This window comes from Myotis davidii, unplaced genomic scaffold (genome assembly GCF_000327345.1).
Source record: "Myotis davidii unplaced genomic scaffold, ASM32734v1 scaffold6, whole genome shotgun sequence".
NCBI lineage: Eukaryota > Metazoa > Chordata > Mammalia > Chiroptera > Vespertilionidae > Myotis > Myotis davidii.
This window is the reverse complement of record NW_006383011.1, coordinates 15,560,206-15,580,284: the sequence shown is the minus strand read 5'-3', so window position 1 is coordinate 15,580,284 and position 20,079 is coordinate 15,560,206. Positions and strand designations below refer to the sequence as shown.

The 20,079-nt window shown below is 37.1% G+C and overlaps 1 protein-coding gene across 4 annotated transcripts in view; it reads left to right on the top strand.

Moving 5' to 3' along the window:
• Positions 1–20,079, top strand: part of SOCS5 (suppressor of cytokine signaling 5) — a 77,372-nt gene that overhangs the window by 31,164 nt on the left and 26,129 nt on the right. Inside the window, exons 1-3 of one of the 4 annotated variants that reach the window (XR_001512270.1) lie at positions 11,575–11,863; positions 14,406–14,492; positions 14,868–15,800. The exons of 1 other annotated variant lie outside the window; for it this stretch is intronic. The gene's annotated coding sequence lies outside the window, so the exon portion shown is untranslated. Of the gene's footprint in view, positions 1–15; positions 628–11,574; positions 11,864–14,405; positions 14,493–14,867; positions 15,801–20,079 lie in introns of those variants that run through there. 2 more of the 4 variants (XM_006778629.2, XM_015557875.1) reach the window with 2 other exon arrangements.

Below are 20,079 nucleotides of genomic sequence, written 5' to 3'. Positions count from 1 at the left end.
GGCAGTGCCTCTGGCCGGGAAGGAGGCGGCGGGCGTGGGACAGCGATCCCTGTGCAGACCGCGCCGCGCGTAGTGGGAGCTTGCGCTTAGTAGGCTCTCGATGCATTTCTGTGGAACTGCTTTCTGGCTGGGGAAACGTGAGGTGTCTCAGGGGAACAGGGTCCCCCCCGGTCTAGTAGGGGAACGTTCGTGATCCAGGTCGAGGTGGATGGGGGCGAGGCTACCGGAGATTGTGGGGCAATGCGGGCGCTGCAGGGAACGGGGCACCGCCGACTGACTTAGGGCTCTAAGGCTCTGACGGGAGCAGGGGGTCCTCAGGGTCGAAGAAAAGAGGTCCACTGGGAGAGAGGGGCCACCGGGACGCTTGATGGGGGCTGAGGTGACTGGGGCACCCCGGGTTTATAACGCGAGGTGGGAAGGGATGCGCAGGCGGCTGCAGGAAGACTTCTCTGCAACTGCTCGGGGTCCTAAGATTCGTGGGGACTGGGGTTTTGGGTATTCGGGTAGCTGAAGCGAAGCGACCTTCCGGAGAGGGGATTGCATGTAAAGAAGGATGCTAAGAAACAATTTAAGTGCACACCGTGGCATGGATCTCAAGTTTGAAGGCTGGGCGATTGGAGTGTCGAGGTGATTTTGACATTTCCTTTTGGCATTCCCAACGAAAGCTGGCTCGCAGCTAGACCTTTTCAGCTACCCTTTAATTTTAAGTGTATGTACGTATTTGATGGTGTTTTACAGTTAACCAGTTTTGCCGGAGATTCTCAAAGCTGCACCTTGAAATTCTTGTAGCAGCCGCTCCAGCTGCTGAAGATCCTTTCTTCAGGTCTCTTCATCTATAGCCGCTGCTCAGTTCTATATCAAGTGGCTCACTTCTTACCAAGTTAACATTTAGATTGGACTGGATTGCTTAGTTTGCTACTGACTTGTATTCTACAACATTAATACGTCATTCACATGCTTTCTTTTTCTTGCTTTTAATTGTTTCTTTACAAGATCATGCAAAATTGTACCACAAATTCTATAGAAGTTTTAAGATACTTTGTGTGTTGAATTGGAAAGATGTTGGTAAGTTAGCAGCCTAGAAACAAATACTAAAATCAGGTTGAGGTTTCTAACAGTTGGGGATCTTAATGTCAGATGCTTAGTTTAATTTTAAGAATCTTGCATTTGTATAACACGCTTGAGAATGGATTAGGAACATAGAAAATGCATATCAGCGTTAGGCAGTGAGTGGCAGTCCACAGAGGCACTTCCTGTCTCTGAGAAGCAGCAGCTGAGATTTGCACAGCTAAACCTTTAATCTTTTAAATATTTCCTTAACCCCATATGTTATCTTATTAATTTCTCATAATTTATAAAATGAAAGCTTTTTAAGGGAGTACTTAAAGAGATTTGATAAAATTTTATAGATCAGATTGTGCCTTTTAATGCAATTCATTGGTCAGAAAATCCGCAAAAAAAGTTAATATGTTCAGTTGGCACCTCTTTAGTTCTTGAATAATTAATGGATAATTACTTTTTTTTTCTCCCTATTGTCCTTGAATTTTACTGTTTGTCCTTAGGGAGAATGTACTGGCACACAAAACAGTAGCCTAAAATACTGAAACCTAACACCTTTTAACATTATAATAGCTTCTACATTTTTCACCTTGAGATTCATCTGTAGCAAACCAGTGATCTTAGAAAGCCATTTCTTATCACCTTTGTTTAGAATGGGCTCTTTTCTCCATTTGTAGACAAGGGACAATAATGCAGTAATAACTAAACAATGAGAATGGGAAGCTTGGGAAAAAGATATATGGTATGAGCCATATTTCTTCTAGAGCTGGAATTGTAGACCATGGAGATGATTATTTTGCAGATCAGGAAACCAAGGCCCAGAATAGTGGAAGGGACAAAATTGCTAGTTAGTGATGGACAGATCTCTGGACTGGAGTCCAGGGTTTTTCTATTTTATCACATTTAAAGTGTTTATTTTATTCTATTTTTCCCATTGAGGCATTTTATTTGCACATATGTATTATACCTATAGAAAAAGAATCCCAGGATTTGCCCTCCTGTGTGTTTTTGTCTTTTCTTCATGATCCATAATGCCCGCTGAGGTTGGCAGTAGAGTGAAACGAAACTGACGGTTGTTCTTCCATTTTGCTAGATCTTTAAGTTGCACATCAAATCTGGACTGATCACTCCATACTTATTTAACCTGCCCATGTGGTTTACAACAATTTTCCCAGCTCTGTGATCAACGGTGATCTCAGATTCACCAATGTAACCGTGCTTCATCATCACAGTTAGAAACCGGACGATGACTTTGGAGCACAGCCTAATAAGAACCTGGAGTTTGCCTCTCTTTTTGGCATTGTTGATACTCTCAGAGCCAGTACATTCATGTGCCTCATTATGGTGGCACGGAAAGATGGCGGAAAAGCATAGCGTTTAAACTAAAACATTCTAGTGCCAACTATAAATGGCTTTTCCATTATTTGTGATGTTGTTCCCTTCTAAAGATAAGAAGTTGCCGAGACCGGTTTGGCTCAGTGGATAGAGCATTGGCCTGCGGACTGAAAGGTCCCAGGTTCGATTCCGGTTAGGGGCATGTACCTGGGTTGCAGGCACATCCCCTGTGGGGGGTGTGCAGGAGGCGGCTGGTCGGTGTTTCTCTCCCATCGATGTTTCTAACTCTCTCTCTCTCTCCCTTTCTCTCTGTAAAAAATCAATAAAATATATTTTTAAAAAAAAGAAGGTAAGTTGACTGATTTTTTTCTCTCCATTTTTAACACCTTTACTGAGGTGTAATTAACAAACAGTAAACTTCACGTGCTAAAATATACAATTATGAAACTATCACCACAGTCAAGATAATGAACATATTCATCACCTCCTAAAATGTCTGGTCTCTGTAATCCTTCTCTTCTGCCCCTCCCCCATTCCCAGGCAACCCTTTCTGTCACTATTGACTACTTGGGATTTTCTAGAATTTTATATAAATAAATTCACATAGTGTGTACATGATTTTATGTGGCTTCATTTGTGCAGCATAATTATTTTTGAGGTTTGTCTATATTATTATCTGTATCTATAGTTCATTACCTTTTATTTGCTGAGTAGTATTCCGTTATATAGTTGTCCCACAATTTGCTTATTCATTCTTCTATTGAGGACATTTGAGTTGTTTTTATTCTTTGGTTATTAAAAAATAAAGCTTTTATAAGTATTCATGTGCAAATCATTGGATAAATGCTCTCATTTTTCTTAGGTATATAACTAGGAGTAGAATGACTAGGTTGGATACAAGGTGTGATTTGTGTTGTGGTTGTGGTTATTGTCCTTTAAGAAATTGCCAAACTATTTTCCAAAATGTCTGTACCATATTACCCTCCCACCAGCATCGTGTAAGAGTTCCAGTTAGTCCACATTCTTGAAGTTGACTACTTTTATACATGAAGTGATGTAAAGCTGTATAAGCTTTTACTGAAAATTTTAAAACAATATGCTGCATTGTTAGTGGAAGTGCTGGTATTTCTCTCAGTGGGAAGGGACAAACTATCATCTAAATTTAAAATATTAAGTAAGCCCTAACCGGTTTCGCTCAGTGGATAGAGCATCGGCCTGTGGACTGAAGGGTCCCCGGCTTAGTTGTGGGCACATCCCCAGTAGGGGGCGTGCAGGAGGCAGCGGATCAATGTTTCTCTCTCATTAATGTTTCTAACACTCTATCCCTCTCCCTTCCTCTCTGTAAAAAAATCAATAAAATATATATATTTTAAAAATCTTCAAAAAAATAAAATATTAGGTAAGCTTATTAGAGTAGGCTAGTGTTCTATAATTTTTATGCTAAAAATTAATTGCTTAAAAGATTTTCAGTCTGGCTGGTGTGCTCAGTGGTTGAGCGTTGACCTATGAACCAGTAGGTGATGATTGGTTCAATTCCCGGTGGTCAGGGCACATGCTCTGGTTGCAGGCTCAATCCCCAGTGTGGGGTGTACAGGAGGCAGCCAATCAATGATTCTCTCTCATCGTTGATGTTTCTATCTCTCTCTCCCTCTCCCTTACTTTCTGAAATCAATAAAAATACATTTAAAAAAAAGATTTTCAGATTTCAAAAGGCTCATTTTCAAAGAAAATTATATATTTAAAATATAACTTTTAGCAAGTGTGAAGGTTTTATGTTAAAATGGATTCTAGTACCTTTATAAAAGAGCAGTAGTAGAATTACATGATAATTATGAAAACATAATTTCTCTTATAGTTGTAATAGAGAAAAACTGGATTTGAATTTCAGTCACTTAATAACATTATGATCTCTGGCAAGTGATTTAACCATTGTGTACCTAGATTTCCTCATCTGTAAAGTGAGGGTAGTAAAAGTACCCACCTCATAGAGTATTGATGAGGATTGAAAGTGCTTCTTTAGCACATAGTAAGGGTACAGCAAATATTAGACCTTATACTTTATGGTTCAGTAGGTATATATAGGCATTTGTACGCTCACTTGTTTCCTTGCTGTTAACAAAATCACTTTGAGGCTACCAAAAAAAAATTCCTAGATAAAAATAATAGTCTGCCTTAAGGGCAGTTAGTATAGTTGATGCTCTCATTTTTTTGTCCTGCTTCCTCTGTTCACCTTGGACCTTTAATTAGATGTGCATAACAAGTTAGGTGTCTGTTTTTCTGAATGTCATCAGGAGACCATTGTTGCAGTTTCACTAATCTAGAAGCAAAATGTTAAAATTGATTTGCAGGTACTCTACTGAGTTCTAGAGGCCTACTGGGTATGCTTAGATAAGGAAACCAGGAATTTATAAGGTCTGTTATTAAACTCCTCTCTGCCAGAACCATCAAAAGATCTTTGAACCTTGCTTTTTATTAACTGCATATTTTGATGACTTCATTCATTAAACTGTTAGGTTTTAGCGATAAAATTTGTGTTACTCCAATTTTGTAACATTTTGTTCTTTTTAAATTTGCTGTAACCCAGGTTTAATTAGTGTCATGAGCATGTGGTTTATCAAATGTATTTTGTGGTGACAGTGGTAGATTTCTTTTGGATATGTATTGTTTTTGCCTTAGGAGGTCCTATTGCTTTTACAGTAGCTCTTCTTCTGATTATAGTAGGTTAATCTTAATTCTCAAGCATCTTTTTAGGTCTTTCCTTGATTCTCAAGCATCTTTGTGGTCTTTCCTTCTCACAACATCTTAACCTCCTCTAACAACATGTAACTTATCATCTGTAACACATGAGCTTATTTTTCATGCCTCTTTTAAAACATTAATTTCAATTATTTTTTAGTGTATTTCACATAATATTTTTAATTGCTCTTATTTTTAGTTTATTAAATTGAGTTTATTTTACGGGTTAGATATTAAAATCAGAAATAAGGTATAGCTCAAAAGCGTATTCATTATGATAGTAGATTCTTGCTATATTGTTTTAGATCTCAGGCAGGCATTCTGTTGGTGGTACTTCATATGATACATACATGGGTCATCCCTTTAATCTGAAGTAATGCTAGCAGGACTAAAAGAGTTACATGAAGCCATCAAAAGTTTCCAGGGTTGTATTAATTTTTAACTGATTCAAAGTTTTAATATATGAGAGCGACCAGCTCCTAATCTTCTTTTGATTAACTATTATAATAAAGATTATGAAGTTATTACAGTTTATTGTACATTTTTTGGACTCATGACATGCCTTTAGAAATTTTATAGAATTTAAACATACGGATACTTTGTTCCATCTATTACATAATCTAATTATATGAATAAAATATTTAAATATGGTTTCAAAAGACATTAGCAATACCATGTTATAATAAAATACAACCATTGCTCAATTTTTCATTAAGTTGGAATTTTCTTTGTATATTTAAAAACAGTTATGGCATTGTGAATTGCTTGATACTCATATTTAAAATTCATGGGGATGTGAACTGGGTAGATATGGGCCATGCAAGTTACTTTCTTAGCTTCAGTGTAGATGTTAGAGAAGGACAGGGAAAATACAAATTATTGGCCTTGCCCAACGTAAAAAGTCTTCATCTGGATTAGCCAACTATCCTACTTTTAAGCGGGGGAAAGGGCTTTTGAATCTGATTAAAGCAGAAGTAACCTTGAAGGGTAATTGGCTAAACTGCTGACTCATGTTAATATTAGGTAAATATGCATCTGAGTGCTTTAACTGAGAATTAGTTACCTAGTTTTATTCTACATGTACCTGGTAGGTGACACATTCTAAGGAATGACTTGAGAAAGACTATAATTACACCCTTGCCAAATACATTATAGTGAGAATAAATTTCCATGGGTTCTCCAATAGTTCATAAGCACTTTACTTATATGCTGTTTAATACCAAAGTTAAATTTACCTTTACTTTGATGAGATATCATACAGTAATCTTTAATCAAAATTAATAAGAGGAAGCAGTGATGAAGATTTTGAAATGGGCTTATCTGCTCTGCAATTATCTTCAAATTATGACTCTTTAAATTTGAAGACCACTATAACAGGAATAACATCCAGTCTTTTTATTCTGAGCAAGATTCTTCAGTTAAAGGTGGTAATCAAGTATATATGTTGTAGTTCAAAAAATTGAAACCGATAGAAGCCCATTTAAATAATATATATACTTAAAATGAAACATGAAAGAAGGAAAATGATTTGGGAGCTGAACTTTAAGCCTGTATATATGGTGGGTAGTCAAAAGAAGGGGAGCTAAAGAAACCATCTGAGGATGGAAAGAGAAAAATGTTGAGGAAAACCAGGATTTCGTGGGCTTTTGGTGCCTGGCATAGATCTTGGGCTCCATAGATTAGTATGTCATCGTATCAGGAAAACTACTGAAGTATTCTATAAAACTAAAGGATAAATTTACTAAAAATGTAAGTATAGTTTGATTAAAGAAGTCCAAGTAATTTCTTAAGCGTTAAAATATGCCTGTGGCCCTACCCAATGTGGTTCAATTGGTTGAGCATCATCCCATGCACCCAAAGGTCATCAGTTTGATTCCTGGTCAGGGCACATACTCAGATTGCAGGTTCAATGGTGTGCAGGAGACAACCGATCAATGTTTCACTCGATATTTCTCTCTCTCTCTCTCAAAAAAAAATTAAAATAGTCAAAATATGCCTATGTCCAAAGGGGAGCTGATTTATCTAATAGTTTATTTAGTTTTTTACTTTATTAACATGAGATACCATTCCAACCTCATTAACCTTCAGGTGATCAGTGCTGGGACTAATTTTATTTAACATTTTTAAAAAATAAATCTTTATCGTTCAGATTATTTTATTTAACATTTTAAAATAAGTGATTCAAAAAACATACTGGCAGTAAATATTGCCAGATTTGCAGCTGACTGTGCTGTTTCAGGTAGTTAAAAGTCAAGCCAATAAGGAGAAGCTACAGGAATATCTTTTGATGAGTTTTCGTGTGGCAGAGAACAAAATAATGCATTTAGGAGGAGATATTCCAAGTTATATTTCTAGGACCTGAGTTATGACCCAGGTAGGGGATCCAGAAGTCATGGAAATAACTTCCTTGTATTTGCTGCTGGGTCACAAAGTCCAAGAACATGTTTCAGAAAACAAAAATGATGCATATAAAAATAAGTATAAAAGGGGTTATCATTTTTTTTTTACTATTGTGTTCCAGGCTAAGTGATTTGTAGCCATTTTTCATTTAATTCTCTTAACAATTGTGAAAGGTGGGTGGCATTATTAAAGTGGAAATTTGAGTCAGGGAGATTAAATGATGTTCCCAAGTCAGTTAAATATGTATTGCAGTTGGTACTGTGGCCCTAGTCTTTTGATTGTTAATCCTAAAAGTTTCCCAAGATGTTAAGAGGCATCTCTTAAAACATGTAATAGTTTAATTTAGGGTTTATGGAGTGCTGTTTTACTCCTTTGCTGTGGCATTACCACAAGAGACAGTATCTAGATATTTTCAGAGGATTTAGAGACATTGCTTAAATTCCTGATTTTTAAGGAAAGGTAGGGATGTTTTGGTGTACAGTTTTACCCTCAAGATTGGTAAATAAGTGCCGGTTGCCCATAAAATGTTTCTCCTTTTGATTTTACAAAATGCTGGGTAATTAATGGGCATTAGTAAATGTAATATTAGTTAGTAAGGAAAGTATTGTTTGGCAGAAAAGAACACCAGAGTAGAGTTCAGAGACCTAGATTATTCTAGTGGTGTGAAAATATTCTGATAGCATTGAAACAGGCATAACATTCTTGCTTTGGAAGGATGGGAAGAAAGAAGCTGTGTCTTAAGAGAGGAACAGATGAAGAGGGTTTATGGAATTCTAGGCAGAGGGAATAGCAGTATGTTAGGTGAATCACTGGACTTCTTGAACTGCAGTTTCCTCAAATTTGAGTTAAAATATAAGAAGAACATCTTATTTTTAATTATAAGGGCATATATATTTGTTGATTTTGGAATCCCAAAAAATGAGGTAAGAACCAAGTGAGTAAGTATATGTGAAAGTGCTTTATAAATTTTTAAGTGCTCTACAATTAAAAGTGGTAGAAGAATACTTGTGTTCTTGTGAAGAGTGGACAAAGAGGATGCTGCAAAAACTTATCAGGAGAAGAAACAAGTGGGGAAGGGAGGTGTTAAAGATGAAAGAAAGGAAATGGATAGATATGAAGAAAATTGAGTTACAGTTCTATTTGTGCCTGGGAATCAAAAGGAGGACAATAAGTCTGTCACTGAAGAATTTTAACATTAATTTACTGTAAAGCAGAAGCTCAACAGTTAGTTGAAACATTTTATTCACTTTTCCACTTAGTCTATACCGACCATGTTAATAGATAAGCTAACTGAGAGTTGGCTATATTATCTGATTGTTTCTTCAGTCATTACTGCTGTACAGGTTTAGCTAATGGCTTAAAATAGTATACGGTACTCATAAAAACAAAATAAGCTGGACTGAGTTACTATTTATTCTAGATTATTAAAAAGAAAGGGCATAGTGTGTCTAAAGAAAAGGGTGAAGTTTGAGCTCTTGAAATGAGTGCAGAAAAAAATTGGAAAGTCAGACTAGAACCAAGGTAAAATGGGAACAAATTGTGAGTAGTTTCATATGCCATAGTAGGAATTTGGATTTTTATTTTGTTTATAGGTAGAGAAGTGACACAAATAGTTTGGTGGTTTAGAAAACTGATTATAGCAGTAATAAAGAGAATAGTCTGGAGGAACAGAGATTGGAGACATTTATTCATCAAATAATACATGTGGCAGGCTGAGTGAATGTGGCAGTTTCTCTGGCCCCTGGTAGGTAGATTAGTGTCAAGGATGTCATTTAAGGCTCTGCCCTAGTTCAGGAAAGAGATAATGATGGTATGAATTAAGGAATTTGTAGTGGGGATAGAAACAAGAGCACTGATTTCAGAGATATTTAGGAGTTTGTCTTCCAGACTTCGTTAGTGTTTGGAGATGATAGAGAAAGTTGAGAATGAGTCTAAGGTTTCTGACTTAGCAGTAGAATAATATGTGCAAGTTTGAGAGGGGGGAATATTGAGTTTGCTTTCAGATAGCTCTGTGCTTTTTAGATTAACATGATCAAGATATCATTTGGGAATATTGTTCTAGCTCAGGAGCATGATCAGGTTTATAAATATGATTTGGAAGGCATAGTTTAAAATTGAAAGTTGTGAAATTAGACGAGTAATTCCTAAGTAATAATGTATGCAGAACAAAGAGTACTGGCGCTTAGTTTGATTTTTAAATTTTGCCCACCTCCAGTCAAACCTCCACCCCCTAACATTATAAACAATACATAGAAATATTTGCTGTCAGAAATATTTGAATGTCCTTGAAACTGTACTGCATCCTGTCTGATCACCTGTACAACACAGGGAATTCATAGACAAACACACTTCCTTATTCCTCTCCTAAAGTCTCTTTTTAGAATCCTGTTTGCTTCCTTGGGCAAGTGAGCAAGTCTGAACAGATATTGAAGCCTAAAGGCTTTTTTCACCTTTAAAATCTAATGCAGAACAGCCATAATCAACCATCTCTTTCTCTCCTACCCCTCCACCCCTATAGAGTTTAAGCCTCTGGCAACTAGAATGCCAGAGAGAACAGCACAAGAAAATGAACCTTGAAAAGGACTGTAATCTTTTTAACTCACTGAACCCAAAGGGTCTACTTCAGTGATGGCGAACCTATGACATGTGTGTCAGAGGTGACACGCGAACTCATTTTTTTGGTTGATTTTTCTTTGTTAAATGGCATTTAAATATATAAAATAAATATCAAAAATATAACTCTTTGTTTTACTATGGTTGCAAATATCAAAAAATTCCTATATGTGACACGGCACCAGATTTAAGTTAGGGTTTTTCAAAATGCTGACATGCTGAGCTCAAAAGGTTCGCCATCACTGGTCTACTCTATAACCAGGGGATGGAGTTAGTGAGTCATTATAAGAGATGTCCAAATTCAGTAAAATAAATACATATATTAGGAGCAAGATCTTTGGGTGCTGAGAGAATTTGGAAAAAAATCTGAGGTTTAGCACTTAGTGGAAAAGATGAGTTTTTGGTTCAGTCTTAAAGGAGGTAGAAAGACAAATCTGTGTAGTGAAGAGTAAGAATAACACTATTAAAGAGGTGGGAAAAACAGTATCAAGAAAGTGGGACATTAAGGAAGGGAAAAAAAGGAAACTGCTGAGCAGGATTTTTATCTAAAATGCACAGTATGAGTTGGGATTAATGAGAAATTAGGGTAGTTAGATGATTGAAGACTAAAATTTGGAATTGGAATTCCTTGAAGCACAAAAGTAGAAAATTAAATATGATCAGAGGAATATTGATTTAAATGGCAATTAAGCACTTAATGGAAGATGACAACTGTTACATATAGTTAATAGTGTATATGGCACTGATTAGCTTATAAATTACCCAAATCCCTATTTTCTCTTTTTGTTTTCTTACATCCTATATAATAAAGAAGTAATATGCAATTTGACCATCACTCCAACATACAAGATGGCCGCCCCCATGTGGTCAAAGATGGCCAGCAGGGGAGGACACTTGGGGGGACCCAGGCCTGCAGGGGAGGGCAATTGGGGAGGGACCAGGCCTGCAGGGGAGGGCAGCTGTTGGGGGGGGGCAGGCTTGCAGAGGAGGGCAGTTGGCGGCAACCAGGCCTGCAGGGGAGGGCAGTTGGGGGGAACCAGGCCTAAAGAGGAAGGCAGTTAGGGGCGACCGGGCTGGCAGGGGAGAGCAGTTAGAGGCGACCAGGCTGGCAGGGGAGGGCAATTAGGGGCAATCAGGCTGGCAGGGGAGCAGTTAGGCATTGATCAGGCTGGCAGACAGAAGCGGTTAGGGGCGGGCAGGCAGGCAGGCAGGCAGGTGAGCAGTTGGGAGCCAGCAGTCCTGGATTGTGATCAGGCCTAAACGGGCAGTCGGACATCCCTCAAGGGGTCCCAGATTGGAGAGGGTGCAGGCTGGGCTGAGGGACACCCCCAACCCAGACCCCGTGCATGAATTTTATGCACCGGGCCTCTAGTATTTCTATAACCATGGTTCTCAAACTTTCCTGGGCATAAAAATTTTATGAAGCTCTTGTTTAAAATATAGATTCATCCATGTTACATGTAACTGTAGTTACTTCCTTTTAGTTGCTGACCAGTATTCAATTATGATAATATACTGTAATTTGTTTATTATTATTATTATTATTACAGAAAGGTTTTTTTTTCCAGTTTTCAACTGTTATGACTAAAACTGCTATGAACATTCTTATACAAGGCTTTTTGTGGCATATGTATTCTGGATGAATACCTGGACGTGGAATTGCTGGGTTTTAGAATATGTGTGTGTTTAACATTATGAGGAACTGACAACAAATTCGAAGGTGGGTTTACCATTTTACATTTCTACCAGCAGTGAGTGTTCCTTTGTTCTTCCTTTTATGGAAGAGTTTGGGTACAATTGCTGTTCTTCCTTAAATGTTTGATAGAATTTACCAATGAAGCCACCTGGGCCTGCAGTTTTCTTTGTGGAAAGGTTCTTAATTAAGGATTCAATTTTTAAAAGACTAATATAAGACTATTCAGATCTTCTGTTTCTTTTTATGCCTGTTTTGATAATTTGTATTTTTCAAGGAATCTGCCCATTTTATCTTAACTTGTCAAATTTATCAGCTTGAAAATAAATTATATATGTTATAAAACAGTTTTCCTTTTTATGTTGGTAGGATCTATTGGATGGTCCCTCTTTCATTCTGATATTGGATTCATTTTCTTCTTCCTCTCCCCTTGATTAGTCTAGTTAGGGGTTATTACTTTTATCAATCCTTTAAAATAATCAACTTTTGGTTTTTCTGATTTTTTTTCTGTGGATTATCTGTTTTGTGTTTTATGATTTGAGCTCTTTCAGTAATTCTTTCCTTCATCCTTATTTTGGGTTTAATTTATTCTACTTTTTCTAATTTTTTAAATGAAAGCTTAGTTTATTGATTTTAAAATTTATTTTTTAAAATATCAACATTTAAAGCTATACATTTTCATAAGCATTTCATTCAAAATATTTTCTAATGTCGCTTGTAATTTTTTTTTTTTTTGACCCATGGATTGTTCCAAAGAGTATTGTCAAATAATTTTCAAATGCTTGGGATTTTCCAGGTATCTTTTTAGTTACTGTGTTTTCATTTAATGCTATTTTGGTCAGAGAACATAGTCTTTTTCTTTTTTTAAATTTATCTTTATTGTTGAAAGTATTACAGATGTCCCCTTTTTTCCTTCCTTCATCTCACACCCATCCCCCACCCCAGGCCTTCACCAAACTTTTGTCTGTGTTCATTGGTTATGCACATAAATTCTTTGGTTAATCTCTTCCCACACACTTCTCCCCTCCCCCTTCCCTCTGAGATTCAGTCTATTGTATGCTTCCATGTCTCTGGATCTATTTCTGATAACATATTCTTAATACAGTATTTAATACTTTTTACATTTCCTACAATAAGCATGTACTCATAGTTGGACACACACCCCCCAAAAATTACTTTAATTTTAAAAATTCTGATAAAATTAATGATTGGGAAGATAAGGGAAGAAGGATTTAAGTGATTTTAGTTTTTCTCATCTTAACCATGCCTCTTTTCCATTTTTGCATATATTTTAAACTGATCTTTATCAGTAAGTGAAAGAGACATTTATTCTTACACTATATGTGTAATACATATTCTAAACTGTTCTCAAACTAAGGCAGTGACCCATGTTTCATAGTTTAAAAGTGTGGGTTTCTATCAAATAATTCTCTGTATACTTAAAGATATTTAATCTTTCTTTCCTTTTTTCTTTTTTTCAAAGTTGGTGTGTGTTTTTTTAATATGTTCTTATTGATTTTTAGAGAGAGAGGAAGGGAGAGGGATAGAAAGATAGAAGCATCTATGAGAGAGGAACATCATAGATTGGCTGCCTCCTGCAGGTCCCCTACTGGGGATCCAGCCCGCAACCTGGGCCTGTGTACTAACTAGAAATTGACTCGGCAACCTCTTCATTCCTGGGTCTGTGCTCAACTGAGCCATGGGCTCCAGAGTATTTTTTAAATATGTTTTTGTCTTCCTTTCTCAGCCACTGTAACTACCCCCCTCCTTGCAGATATGGATGTTCTTATGTTAAAGAATGGAAATCATAGCCTTTAGTTTTCTTAATAAAATATTATATTGCTGTCTCTATCCAGGGCATCATAGGCATATGGACCTGGTACCCTTCAAGAACTCACTCTATTGGTCAGCTTCACAGTTTTTGCTATATAAAGAACATACTAGAAATCCAGTGGAGAAAGTTAATATTCAAAAGAAGAGACAAAGGAATGTTATGGTTAATGAACAAAGAAATAGACATCTCCAGGGAGGTGCCATTCATAACAGACCTCAAAGAATGACATTAACTTGAATAGTCTGGTGTCTGTTCCTCAGCAATTGTAGATCTAGAAACTCAGTTTGATCAGGGGAACTGGTTTCATGCTAAGCAAATTACTGAAGACTCATATGGAAAACAAAGCTAATTTCTTAATTTAAGTTAAGATATAATATCCAGTCATGATGGTTTGATAATCTACATCTTCACCATCGGGCTATATCTACCAAAGGTATGTGAACAGTTGGGTCCACTGATGAGAGTGTTTTTCTAAAGGCTTAAGACAGTGGCACATTCTTTGATTACCTTATGTTTAGGCTTTATAAAATATTCTGTAGCTGTGGGACATTTTCTGAACCTCCGGAGCCTCAATTTTCTCATCATGACAATTGTGATAATAACTAGCCAAGTCATAGGATTGTTGTGAGAACTAAATAAGATAATCTATTTAAAGTTACTGGGACAACATCTAGCACATAGTTGTCATTCAGGGACTGTTAAGATGATTTGTTTTTTTCTACTTCTGGGTTTTAGGTCTGGAAGTTAAGAAGGGCACTCTTGACCTTTTTCTTGCTGCCTGCTGACATTGCTGGGAACTCTACTGCACTTGGTGTTCTAGAGGTACTAAGAGTATTTGATTTACAAGAATATTGTTCTGAGTCATAAGAATTAACTCAATCTAGGGAAGAACTGCAATGAATCTTTTCATAGGTTATGTTTTACTGTGAGATCTAGCCATTTTAATATTTTGAGACTAAAGTAAGAATTGTTCTTTTAAAGAATTCATTAGTGTTTGCTTTTCTTGTTTGGCATTTCTAAAAACAGTTTGATATTTCTTGTAGAACAAACAAGTAAAGTCCAGATAACAAATTTTGTAAGTTGTTTTACTCATAGCTGACAACTTAGTAAGGTTTATGTTCTATGGATAATATTTCTAATTTTTATATTAATAGATCATGATGTTCTAAAGGACCTGATTGATTCCCTTTCTTTCAGATAAGCTTATTAAGACCCAGAGAACCAGCCTGAAACTAAGCCAGACAGCTGATGCATCATAGGGGGTCCCTGGGACTGTGAGGTGCCAGTGCAGCTGGGCCCAGGACAGTGAGGCCCTTGATACAAGAGTTTGTGCTCTGGAGGAGGCCAGGAGAACAGCCACATGGTTGTGAAAAGATGGAATTGAATTCAAATAGTGAGCTTGCCATAGGCCTGAGTTGCAGAATTCCTTCTAGAAGGAGCCCCTGCCTGCCCCTTCTTCCTTGCTTAGCCAAATCCAAAGCAGCAGTGAATGAACAAATGTCCTTTTTGTGTCAGGTACCTTGCCTACTAACTATACACTGGGGAGCAGTTGGAACATACCCGAGAGTTTTTAATGGCAGAGCTGAGACAGGCCTCTAGACTCCAGTACATTCTTCTTTTCACTGTATTCCAGTGTCTCTCAACTTCAGATGAAATTATTTTCTCTTCTGGGTTACCAGAATGTTTTGATGTCTATTTAGATGTTATTCTCGAATTATTGTACATAACAGTTTTTTATTTACAGTTCTGGTGTCTATCTCATGAGTCTGTATTGTCTCCTCAGCTAAGTCCTTGAGGACCTGTACCATTTTGATCTCTTTTGTATGACCCTTAGGGCTTGGAATATTTAAGTACTCAATAATTAACTTGTTTAGCAGTAGATAAATATTTGTTGTCAAATTTTCATTGCCCAAGCTTACATATTAACATACTTTTAGCTGTAGAAACAGCTGGATTTGCTACTTAAAGCTCATATCCCCAGAAGATTAAAGATTGAAAAGTTAGAAAAATGCTGTTGTCATTGAAAAGGAGTTGAGTACTTCTACAGATAACTTACATTTAATGTTTAGAAACTAGGACACAGGGATGGTGAGGTTGGTTACTTATCTAAATAAATGGCTTTGGTCATATGGTTGTGTTTTGTTTCTTAAAACTCACAATCTAAGATCTAACTTTCATGGTAGCCACCCCAAAATACATATAGTTATAGAGAATACTTTCTTGAATTATAATCCTTTGTGTGTTTTGGTGGACTCGTTTATTTTTGGGGACACACACACAAAAAGAAATATTTTATACCTGCTTAAGATGGTTTGCTTAGTACTTGGTCCCAGTCAGCATTTTCCACCCCCCAGCTTTATTGAGGTATAATTGACAAATAAAAATTGTTAATATTTAAGATATACAACATAATGATTTGATACACATATACATTGTGAAATCATTATGACAAACAAGCTAATTTACATAGCTATTACCTCACATAGTTATACCTCCCCCCTCCTTTTTTGGGTGACAACATTGAAGATCTGCTCTTAGCAAATTTCAAGTATACAGTGCAGTACATTAACTATAGTTAATGCCATATATTAGGTCCCCAAGTAATATTCATCTTATAAGTGAAAGTTTATACCCCTTGACCAATATCTCCTCATTCCCCCTCCCCCCTCCCAATCCCTAGAGAAATGAAAACTTGTATTCACAGAAAAACTTGTACATAAATGTTTTAACAGTTCTATTCATAATTGCCTCAAACTGGAAATAATCCAAGTGTCTTTCAACAGGTGACTAGATAAATAAATTGTAGTGCAGTTAATCAATGGAATACTATTAAGCAATAAAATGAATGAATTATTGACACATGCAACAGCTTGGATAAGTTTCAAAAGCATTATGCTGAGTAAAAGAAGCCAGTCTCAAAAGGTTACTTACTGTATGATTCCATTTATATGACATCAGTAGTTGTCATGGGTTAAAACAGGATAGTTAGGGGTTAGGGGTATGACAGCAAGGGATGGTATAACGGATTTTTGTTTTGTTTTGTACCACTTTTTTCACTTCCTGCCTTATTTTGAGTTATTTGAACAGTTTTTAGTATTCTATTTTAATTTATTCTGGGGTTTTTGTTTTTTTTACTATATTTCTTTCTAGTGTCTGTGTGCATGGTTGCTTAGGGATTATAATATACATATTTAAATTTTCATAGTCTACTTAGAATAAATATTTTTCCACTTGAGTGGGATGTAGAAGTCTTAACACTATTTATGTCTCTTTACCCTCCTCCTTTTTTCTTTTCTTTTCTTATATATTATTTCTACATACATAGAACACCCCATCAGACATTGTAGCTTTTGCTTTTAGCTGCCAAACATTCAAGAAGAGAAAAATAATTTATTATATTTACTCAGATGGTTATAATTTCTTTGTTCTTTCTTCATTACTAATATTCCATATTTTCCTTTGGCATCATTTTCCTTCTACCATTTAGTAATTCTTTTAGAGTAAATCTGCTGGCCATGAATTCTCTTAATTTTACCTTTACCTGAGAGTGTCTTTATTTTGCCTTAATATCTGAAGAATATATTCACTGGATATAGAAATTCTGTGTTGACAGTTCTTTTCTTTAGGTCCTTTAAAAATATATGCCATTTCTTTCTGCACTTTGTGGTTTCTAGTGAGAAATTTAGATTCATTCCAATTGCTGTTTCCCTATTAATAGTATGTTACTTTGTGTGTGTGTGTGTGTGTGTCTACTTTCCAAGTTTTCCTTTGTCTCGAGTTTTTATCAGTTTGACTATGACGTGTCTGGGTATGGGTTTCTTGGGGGTTTGTTCTTTCTTTGGCCCTCTGAGCTTCTCAAATCTGTATATATGTTGTGTCACCAAGTTTGAAAACTTTAAAAGTCATTATTTTCTTAAATACTTTTGTGCATTCCACTCTTGCACTCTCCTTTCAGGATGCCTGTAACACCAACATTAGACCTTTGTTATCCCAAAGGTTCTTGAGGCTCTTTTCATGTTTTGTTCTAGTTGTATGTTCAGATTAGATAATTTCTATCAATCAGTCTTCAAGTTCACTGACTTCCTTTTATCATCTCCATTTTGCTTATTGAAGTGAATTATTGTATTTTTCATTTTTCAAATTCCATTTGGTTCTTTTCCTTTGCTGAGTCTCTCTATTCATTTCAAGAATGTTTGCCCTTTTTGGAGCATTTTTGGTAACAACTGCTATAAGGTCTTCGTCAGGTAATTCCAACATTGCATCATCTCAACGTTGATGTCTGTTTATTGTCTCCTGCAAGTTGGGATAAATGATGTATTCACAGAAGCCATAGACCCTCTCAATAATTTTGTCTCTTGATACTTCTATGAGGTAATTGTTGCTGCCACTTTTTATTTTTTTGATTGGGCATGCGTGGTTGTTTTTAAAACTATAAGTTAACAAAAATAATACATGATATTACAGAAAAATAAAAGAATACTACCTCCTTGTGTAAAAATTAAAGCAAACATAAGGAGCACTGATTTTTTTCTGCCTCACTCATATTTTTAACTCTTCTTTGATAGGAAAGGTATTTGATCATCAAATACCAGGTTCCTATTATAGGTAGATGCTGTTCAGCTCTGACAGCCACTTGTAAAAGGATATAATGAGTGCAGGCAGATAATAAAAATAAAATGTATTATAATCAGATGCTCATAGTTATACTATAATTCTTTGACCTCAGTTTACTTTAAATGGCAGGTATTCCGATCTTTACCTCAGCCAGACTTTGCCAAATTATATGTATGCTCTTCTTTGTTGTCCAAATTCCTCTCCCTTAACTATCACAGGAGTCCTAATTTTTTCTTTCTGCCAGGCATTATTTCTTCTAGTCCTCAGCATGTACAGAAATACTAGTGTGCCTTTCTCTTATAGAACTAAGTTTCTCTCCCTCACCATAGCTTAATCCATACTGCTTTGTTTTCTGACTGAGGCATTTGGATCTTCTAAAATATGCGGAAGATCATCTGAATTCATAGTCATTTAATACTAGAGGCCCGATGCACAAAATTCATACAAGAGTAGGCCTTCCTTCCCTCGGTTGCCGGCACCGGTTTCCCTCTGGCACCTGGGACCCGGCTTCTCTTGCAGCCCCGGCTTCGTCTGGAAGGTCACCCTTCCAGAACTCTGGTCTAATTAGCATATTACGCTTTTATTATTATAGATGACCAAGTACAGGAGTAAAAGCATCTTTTTCAGCATGGCATGGAAGAAGACTCTTTAAGTCTGTTTTTCCAGCTTTGGGGTTGCTTTTGCTTTTACTTCATTCCACCTACCTTATACGTCAGTCATCTGAACCACTCCTCATCCTTTGGAAAGTCAGACCCTTTCCTTCATCTGTGCCTTTACATTACCTGCCTGAAACTGAAATACCTTTCTCCACTTGGCAAGTAACTATTCATTCTTCAAAACCTTGCTCAACATCACTTTTTCTGTGAAGCCTTCCCTGACCCCCTACATTCGTTAGAATTATGTACAGTGACAAGTAACTGAACCACCAAAATAACAATGACGTTAAAAACAAGAGAGGATTTATTTTTCTCCCATAAAAATTTGGAATCTGCAGTGTAAGGCTGAAATGACAGCTCTTCACAAAATCACTAAGGAAGTAGTTTCCAGTAACTGCTTCAGAATCTCTCATATCTCTCAGACCTTTGTCCTCCTGGCCCAAAGTTGAGGTATCTTTGTTTTAAGCAGCATGAGTATGAAGGAACAAAAATGAAAGGTCTTAGGCAAGCTATCTCTTAAAGTTTCCCTAAAGCTCCCACACGACATTTCTGCTTGCATCTCATTGGCTTGAATGAAGACTGAATAATGTGTCTTTGTTCTTGGCAACTGTGTGCTAGCTAATTTTATTATTACTAGAGGCCCGGTGTACGGATTTGTGCACCAGTTGGGTCCCTCAGCCTAGCCTGTGCCTTCTTGCAATCTGGGGCCTCTCGGAGGATGTCGGACTGCTGGTTTAGGCCAGATCCCACAGGCTTGGCCTAAACCGGCAGTCCGACATCCCCCAAGGATGTAGCAGTGTGCGAAGAGGCAGGCAGCCGGGGAGGAGCCCGAGCTGGGACCGGACACAGCACCACCACACTCAGTAGCTGCCGCAGAGGCGGGAGAGGCTCCCACTGCCACAGCTACTTGTCAGCCATGAGCCTGGCTTCTGGCTGAGCTGTGCTCCTGCTGTGGGAGTGCACTGACCACCAGGGGGCAGCTCATGCATTGAGCATCTGCACCCTGGTGGCCAGTGCATTGTTGTAGTTACTGGTCGAGCAGTCGACCTGTCGTAATGGTCTCTTAGACTTTTATATATATAGACCAGAGACCCGGTGCACAAAAATCTGTGCACTCAGGGGTGGGGCGGGGGGGGTCC